Genomic DNA, 7,572 nt, shown 5'->3' with positions numbered 1-7,572 from the left:
AACTTTGAGAAGAAGCTTTTAAGCATCTGGTACAATTATTAGAGTGGCTTCCTATTGTGCTTACATCTCCAGTGGAGTTGCCTCAATACATCAGCTGTGCAAACACAGATAGAAAAGGAGGAGGAAAACATTTAGTATATTTTTCTCTGTTCTTCAGAGAGGCTTTTGGTCTTTTTTTTTCTTTTTTTTTTTCTCCTCTGAGATGGCAGGCAGGGTAGAATTCATCCTTTCATTATGCAAGTGAAATAAAGAGAACTGGTGAACTGAACTGGAGATTATTTTTCCCAAAGCATGTAAATATTTATTGTTTATACCGAAAACTTCCTTATAGGATATATTGTGGTCAACCAGATTAATTAAGATATTTTATCTTATAAGAACTACAGAAATCTTGATTCCCATTTTTTTGTCTTCATGTTCAGGCTGGGCAAAGGACTGTACATTGATTTTGAGACTCCAAACCCCATATGAAATGTTATGTAATACTCAAAATGCATGTGTGACATCAGTAACATAATTAAAAAAAGAAAAATAGAAAGGCATTACAAATTGGGCATAAACCTGTGAGGGCATGGGAGTTGGACTCGATCCTTGTGGATCCCTTCCAACTTGGCATATTCTGAGATTCTGTAATTCTGTAAAATGGTTACATGTTCTCATATAACCGCAGTATTAACATTATTTTTTTTAATTTTTTTATTTAGCCATCATCAAAACACGAAATATGTTATTAGGACCTCTTAATGGAAATTATAAATGACAATCACAGCCATTATCTTTTCTTTTTCTAAAAAATGAAACAAGCAACAATCTGGTATGATTTTTTTTTTTATTATCCATAGCCACACCAAAAAAAAAAAAATCTGTCTAGTTACTCCAGATTACTGTTTAGCGAGTTTTTACATATAAATCAGGACTGAAATCCATGTTTCTAAACATCCCTCCTCTCTCAAATAGTCACAGGACTTCAAGTGATAGCGTCCTGATCAAGGATCACTTTCTATTTTATCATAGCATATTTTTTGCAGGAGAAGTATAGGCATAATTGTTTGCATATTTGAGCAATGTCTTCTTTAATTACTAAGGACATGAACATCAGTTTTAACAATCAGGCCTTTAATGAAAAAATATAGAAGGCTTGTAGGAGAGCACATTTTAATAGTATTTATTTTAACTTTTGCCATTCAAGTAGGGGATTATTCAGCGTATATCCACAAAACGTACTGACTGGTTCAATTTAATGGAAAGAGAAACTGCAGAGTTCCATATCTAGAGATAGCTCAAAATTAATTATTGGAGTGACTTCAGTAAAAATTTTGAATAAAGAGTGATCTGTAAATCTTGACAGCTTTCTCTGTCAAGAAAAAATTTAAGAAAAAAATAAAGAAGAAGTCTTTTAATCCTAAATGGATAATTATAACAATACCAGCATGAAAAAAGTAAACGTAGGCTAACAAGATCTGTCATAGGCCACTCATGTCAAAATTAATATTTGAAAGAAAAATTCAGGTGACATAATAGTGATTAATTTTGCTGAGTGATAAATACGATTCCTACAGAGAAAATGTGACTCTCCTGCAGCAACCCTCAGGCAAATATCTGAAATATGCTAGTACAGAAAGATTCCTCTGTATGGCAGATGTTCCAATGAAGACCTTGCATTAATGTTGCCAAGTAACAATAATAAAAAAAGATAATTATGAACAGTGCTTGCTTTCTGTGACAGATCTATGGCATAATACAGAAGAATATCTTATGACATATAATGAAGCATGGGTATTAAGTGAAGCAGGTAGGAGGGAAATTTGTAAAATATAGCTCAAATATTCTTTCAGGTAATTCTTCATCAAAACTTATCCTGCATATCTTTTCCCAAGAATAAATTTTACAGGAGAACATTGAGATGTCTGAAATGTAAGAACATATATAAGTGCTTTCAAGGCTGAAGACAGAAAAATAGAATTATTTGACTTTTGAAGAATATAATTTTCACAAAGTGAAAGTGAAGGCAACATTATTTGATGGGTATTTGAGATGTAATTTTATCTACTCAGTTGTTAAAGGCTTGGGAGGGGTGTTTATGCTTACACTTGGTTTTTAAACAATTCTTTGCTAATTTTATCTTTCTGTTCATTTTTCTAATAATAAAAATGGGCCCAAGCAAACACCTTCTATGCCTTTCAACCTAACCCAGGATAAAATACACTCTAATTCTAGAGACATATGCATCTGAGTCCAAGTAGCATCCTAACTCTAAGGAAAGCTGAACACATCTTAAAAGTTCTAAGCATTCTCAGTTTCTTATGTATGTAACTAGTATTTAAAGCAATGCAAGCACTCAAGCTAGCTAAATCTGAGACTTGGCAGGACTACTTGTATTCTTGAATTTAAGCACCCACTTAATTTCTGTGAAGTCACAGGAGTTACATATTTTCACAGAATCACAGAATATTCTGAGTTCGAAGGGACCCACAAGGATCGAGTCCAACTCATAAGTGAATGGACCCACAACCTTGGCTTATTACCACTGTGCTTTAACCAGTTGAGCTAATCTCAGGGTTTTCATCTGAAATACTTTTCATTCAATCTACATTGTATATACCAACAAGCATGGTACTTCAATGGCTATATTTTTTTACCAGTTTTGTTATTTAGGAGGTATTTCCCTCATAATAGATTAGCAAAATAGATGCAAAGCAAAATAGATGCAAATCAGTCTTTAAATTAGAGTTTTCTATAATAGTCTAGTACAATACTAATCTGTCAATATGTATGAAGTCTACAATTTACAATAATTACAGAAACAAAATGTACATGTCTGTCAATAAGATGCTGAAATAAAAGAATGGTGATCAGTCCTTATTTCTGCGCTCAGGAATCCTGACTCTGCACCCTGTTGTGAATTAGCAGTGCAAACAAACTTCAAAAGGAAATACACATTCCCAAGTTTCAGCCACACATGTGCCTTGGGCGCTAGTGTTTGAAGACAAAATACACCACATAGCAGCCAGAACTGTGTCAGGAAGACCTGCATTTTCAAATACAGTATCATATTCTTGCTTTGAATTACTACAAGCAAAGATGATGATGTTCCTTCAATCACAAAGGAAAATGGTACTAATGAGCAAAGTGATAGAAGAAAAGCAACATAAAGTGTCTTGGTATAATGAATATACATGAAAAACAAGTCAAAGTTCATAAAGCACAGAACATTAAAAAGGCATGAAAAACCATGGTTATAGTTAAGCTAAAGACATGGTTTTGAAAAGTCTAGAAATCAGACTGATATTGACACTCCGTGGGATTTGTGGACTCTTTGTAATAAAAATAGCCAAGAATAGCAAGGGTGCTTATAGTAAGCTTAACTCTGGGATATTTTTCTCCTGTATAGAAGATCCACACAGTGAAATGGATAGAAAACTACTGATCTTTTTCATACATATATGTCGCTGATAATGTCGGAATGGCCAAAGCGACACAGATATCAGATGTAGTCCAGGTGTAAGGTGAACAGGAAGCTGTTTATTGCTCTCAAGTGTTTCTTTTATACTCTTTGTACACTATCGTGCCACAACACAATTGGTCAAAAGTCTCAAGCATAAAAAACTGTAGACACTGCACACACTCTTATTGGTGACACTGAAGACACTGTCCATGCTGTGACATGCTATTGGTGACACTATACACATTTTGATTGGTGACCTTTGGTCTGGGCTGCATTACATTTGTTCCGTCCGGCATTACAGTAAATATTTCCTAAAAGTTGTTTACATTCCTCGTCACTAATTGCCAGGCTGCTGACAGGTTCTCTGTCAACCCCGACACATATATAACCTGAATGGAGTATTCAAGAGAAAAATCAACAGTGTTATCCCTATGATAATTTATTGATGTACTCAGTTGTATTGTTTGTTGCCAACACATTACTAGTAACATAAATAAACATGCCGGTGTTTTTTATGTCTATATTGACAGCTACAAAATGTATATATAAACAGGTTATGTTGACTTACTGTTACACTGGTAAAAAGAGCAAGATGCTGTGGTAGCATGAATGTTATTTCTGCAGCCTATTTACAAATTACATGAAGAAAGGTATTTTTAAGCAATTGGATTTAAAATTCAGACTGTGTCCCTTTGCCAGAAATCGAAGTCCCAGCAGAAGCACCTAAATGAGCTACTAATAATTTTGCTGGTGTCAAGAAAAACTAGTAATAGGCTTAATAGCAGCCATACATTTCCTGAGGAACAGGGAGAGCTGGTCCTGTGGTTTGTTCAGGAAGAAGCCATAGCTCCATGGAAGAGAGGGCAGAGGGCACGGCCCTGCGCAAGGCATAAGAAGCCAGGGAAAGAAATGTTAAGAAAACAGACAGAATTAACAGAGAGATTGAAAATTCCATGCTATACACATTTATTAGTTTGGTATCAATGAGGTTTTGGATCAAAATATAAGACTTTGGGGAATAAAGTCCAGATTTCAGATATCTTTCATTTGGAGCAAGTGTTGTAACTGCTATAACACTGTACAGAAATGACTTCTTCCTTCCCTCCCTGGTATCTGACTGGGCCCTTCAGGGAGCACATACACCCAGATGGGATCCACCTGACCTAATTTTGGACACTTAACATGTTGATAATTAGATCTCAGTTAGCTGTCTTCATAATGAAGAAACAGCTGTACAGCACCATTCCTCTCAGTTATAATAAATACTCATAATAAATAGGTCACATTAATCACTTCCCAGAAATGTTGTTTATTATAAAGGGAGACCAAAGTGACTAACAGAGACACAGATCATAAACACACAGGATCATGCAGGCTGTAAAGGACCTTAGTAACTCTCCACTCCAACCTCCTGCTCATTGAAGTCAGATGAAGTTGCTCAGTGTTGTGTCTAGTCATATCTTGACCACCTCAAAGGACAGAGATGGCACAACCTCCCTGGGCAGCCTGCTCCCCTGCCTGACTGTCCTCATGTGGAAAAAATTCTTTCTTATTTCCAGTCTATTTCAGTTTGTGCCTGTTGTCTCTTCTCATCTCACCATGCACTAGTCTGAGGAACAAGGCTTCATCTTGCTCACCTCCCCGCAGGCACTGGGGGCTGCTGTTAGGTATCCCTGAATCTATCGCTTCTGCAGGCTGAACAAGCTCTGGTCCTCAGCATCTTCTCAGAGGCCAAGTGCTTCAGCCCCAACCACTCTGGTGGCTTTCCACTGAACTCACCCCAGTTTCCAGTACTGGGGAGTCCAAAACTGGATACAGTATTTCTAAAATCATAATGTTTTGGGTTGGAAGGGACCTTTAAAGACCATCTGGATCAATCCCTCTGCCATGGGCAGGGACACTTTACACTAGATCATGTTGCTCAAAGCCCCATCAAGCCTGGCTTTGAACACTGCCGGGGATGGGGCATCAGAAATTCTCCATGTTACCCACCAATCAGTGTGTGCAGCAGGAAGAGGCTAAACAGTAGTGAGAAAACTAAGGGACTTGAGGACTAAGTGATGGCAGGAAAAGCCTCAATTCAAAAAGTGTTTCTGCTTAGGATAAGGCTTAAACAGCTATGTAAGTCCCTGTGTCTATGTCTAGCCTGAACTGCTGGGGAAAAGTGGCATGGAGGCGTCTGTGGCTCTCTGGTTTCTGTCTAGTTTCAGTGCCTCTTTCTTTCCCTCAGAAATGAGTAAGGTATGAATGCTACCATCTGCCTCTGCCTTGCAACTGGCTGTGCATCTTTCCTGAGGAATAAGAAAATGTTCCTGGGTCTAATAATGTAAACATCACCATTGCAGTCTCATGCTGCTCAAGTAGTGAAAATCCCAGTTTGGTCAGAGAAGAGAAATCCCCTAGTACTGACACCAGTGTGTCATGGCCACTTCCAGCTAGGAATCCTCAACTGCCAGTTGCTACCAGGGAACCTGAACCACTCAATGGCCAAATGATGGACACAAAGCTTGTTTTGCACAGAAATTGGGAAATTGAGTTCAGGTCTCCTTGTATAGCTTTGACCGACTGCTGCTCCTCACTTGGGAAATGGGGCTGTTATTGGTATTTTCTGTTTAGCTTTTAAACTTTTCTGCTGCTATCTTTCACTATGCATTGACATTCTGACTGACAAAGTTCGCAGCATCAGCTGTAATTTGTAGGTATTTTAAAAAATGGAAACAATCACGAAGAAAAACAGCAAGGTAGCATTTGTTGCTGGCAACAACAGTGCTTCAATACTCAAGATGAAATGCTGACTAAAACAACAAAAAAAACCCCTGCAATATATAATTATTTTGAATGACTGGAAGAATCCTCTTCTGATCCATTTGTCCGTTACACCAGGACCATGACCTTGGATTTGCCTCACCACTATGGACTTGCCTGGAGATCACTGGAGGGTGGCTGACCTTGGTTGCTGTCACAGACACAATGCTCACCCACTGATCTGACTTTCCTTGACCCCAGACCTGCCTTATCCCCATGGACATGTCCAGCAGCCTGGATTGCTGGCTGACCTGGTTACCATCACCATGTCTCCTCTTTTCTCCTTGTCTGGGTGATGGGGATTGCTGCCCTGCCAGCCCCACCATCACTCACAGCTCCCAGCCCCACTGGCTTTGTGGAGTATCCCTCGGTTGATGCTCTCTGACAGAGCCTAGCTGTAAAGCTGGCAGCAAGCACAGCTGTATATTGAGCACCAGGAGATGCATATGGGTAATTCTATTATAGATTGTGCTACAGATATTTAGGGAAGTGCTTGTAACATTATGAACCAAATAATCCTCCTTCCTCATCCAACGCTCTTCTTGTGTCTTCATTGTGTGTCTCTCTCTTCCCCCTGTATGGCCTTGTACTTTATTGCTTTGTGTATGTCTCAAAGTATAAGTAGCTAATGTTGTGGACAATGTTTAGGCATGAACATGGCTACTTTCTGTGTATTTGCACAAAAACAAACATGAGTTTGAGGATCAATAAATAACAGAGAAATATGACATCAACCAACTAGAAAATGCCAGACCTACAGTGAAAAAAGGCCAAGTGTAGACGGTATATCTGGCCAACAACTTTTTTATTGTCTAACTATATGAAAGTTCTTTATTTTCTCTTCCTGCTCATTATCCTTTAATACAACAATTATTATATATGTATTGGATTATTTTGGCTACATAGATATTGGGCTATATACCACCCAAATAATCTTGGGCTATACCCTTGAAAAAATCAATAGAAAATGTCTGCAGGTTTTTGTTGAATGCTAAGATGTCACTTTAATTTCACTTATTAAAATGGTTTGTGTGTGTGTGTGTAGATTAACTGTACTCCACTTAAGTTATAGCTTATTAGCTTTATAACTTTTGCCAAGGAAAAATTAGATTATCTCTTCCAAAGTCATATCGTGCCCTTAGCTAAAACTGCCCACTGACTCCATTTGCAAATTGACTCTAATAGGGCCATACATTAATTAATTTAACCCACCTAAATCTGGCTGGACTTCAAAGCCAGCTGGTATTTTCCTTGCAGGGCTTAGCTGAGGCCTCCTCAGTCAGCAGAGCTGGGTCTTCCTCTTGCTTCCTCCTAATTTGACA

The sequence above is a fragment of the Pseudopipra pipra genome, chromosome 2 (genome assembly GCF_036250125.1).
Source record: "Pseudopipra pipra isolate bDixPip1 chromosome 2, bDixPip1.hap1, whole genome shotgun sequence".
NCBI lineage: Eukaryota > Metazoa > Chordata > Aves > Passeriformes > Pipridae > Pseudopipra > Pseudopipra pipra.
The sequence above is the reverse complement of the archived record's forward strand: the minus strand, read 5'-3'. Positions refer to the sequence as shown.